We start from the raw sequence: 1,199 nt of genomic DNA, 5'->3' as shown, positions 1-1,199 counted from the left end.
GTTTGTTCCTGCGGAGGCTACCCTGCCTCCCTTGTCTGCCTGTCAGCGTGAGGGAGGCACATCAGGAAATGCGCAGGCTCAGTGTGGCCAGTCAGGTCAGGGCGCATGGACAGCAATGAGCAGGCACTGTGTGGGAGCTCCTGGGGACGAGAGTGAGAGAGAACAAGGACACGTGACTTAGACACATGGAAAGGCAGGCGTGAGGCTGGAGGCTCAGAGCAGCTGTCCTAAGGGCCGGGAGGGCAACAGCCGACTCCCGGAGCTCATGGCGAGGCTCAGGAGGTGGAGGGTGGACGGAGATGGAACCACCGGGCTCTGCTCACTGAGTGGGCGAGGGCGAGGGCGAGGGAGAGGGAGGAAGCCGAGTGCCCCCTGGCTCCAGCTTGGATACTCGCAGCGAGGGCAGGCTGAAATGTTCTCTGGTCAGGGTCCTATTAGCTTCTCTGAGTCAAGTGGCTTAGAAGGTGTGGGGAGGTCTGTCCTGCCTCGGTGTGCCCCTTGACGTTATTTCTGGGCTCCAGAGTCCCGAAGCTGAAGGCTTAGAACTGGAGAGCCCCCAGTATTCAGTCCTAATATTCAGTAACTGACTAAACAAAAGAAATAGTTGGGGACCAGCAGGTGGCGTGATAGGTAAGGTGCTGGACACTCCCACATGGCCGACAGTGGTTCGAGTCCCGGACCTAATGGCTTGTGCATGTGTGCTCTGTCTCTCTCTCGCTCTCCAAAAAAAAGAAATTAATAGATAAAATAAAATTATTATTATTTTTTTTTTTAAAGAAAAGAAACAGCAGAAGTGTCACCTACACATAAATAGTAGTAACTTTGAACTCTTCCCGGAAGATTTTCTTTCTAAATATAGCTAAAGTTGGACCCTAAAGAAAATTTTAAGATGCCTTTGAAGGAATTCAAATTAGAAAAAAAGTGGGGGCTGCCCCCATAGCCTACAGGTTAAGGGAAATTTCATATGGGGACCACAGTTCAAATCTTGGCCCTGGAAGCTTGACAAACAGGCTAGGGGGTGCATGCATGCCCCAAATGCCAACAGGATGGAGCGATGGAGGAGAAGGGACTGTGGCATGACCGCGCCCCGTTGGGGGTGCCTCTCTCTCCCTTTCTCTCTTGTAAGTGATAAGGCAATCACTTAGGACGGCCTTTGCTGAGCATCCCTAGGGCCCAGCTGAGGTGGAAGCCCATGGGTT

At 52.5% G+C, this 1,199-nt stretch overlaps 1 long non-coding RNA gene across 2 annotated transcripts in view; it reads right to left on the bottom strand.

The window, feature by feature from the left end:
• Nucleotides 1-6: 6 nt before the first annotated feature.
• The window catches only part of LOC114004715 (uncharacterized), an 11,566-nt gene continuing 10,373 nt past the window's right edge, over nt 7-1,199 (bottom strand). For both annotated transcript variants that reach the window (XR_003546784.1, XR_003546783.1), the window contains exon 3: nt 7-140. This is a non-coding gene — a long non-coding RNA (uncharacterized LOC114004715). The remainder of the gene's footprint in view (nt 141-1,199) is intronic.

This window comes from Tupaia chinensis, unplaced genomic scaffold (genome assembly GCF_000334495.1).
Source record: "Tupaia chinensis unplaced genomic scaffold, TupChi_1.0 Scaffold000063_1, whole genome shotgun sequence".
Classification (NCBI taxonomy): domain Eukaryota; kingdom Metazoa; phylum Chordata; class Mammalia; order Scandentia; family Tupaiidae; genus Tupaia; species Tupaia belangeri.
Note: the sequence above shows the minus strand (reverse complement) of the source record. Positions and strands in the feature narration are given on the sequence as shown.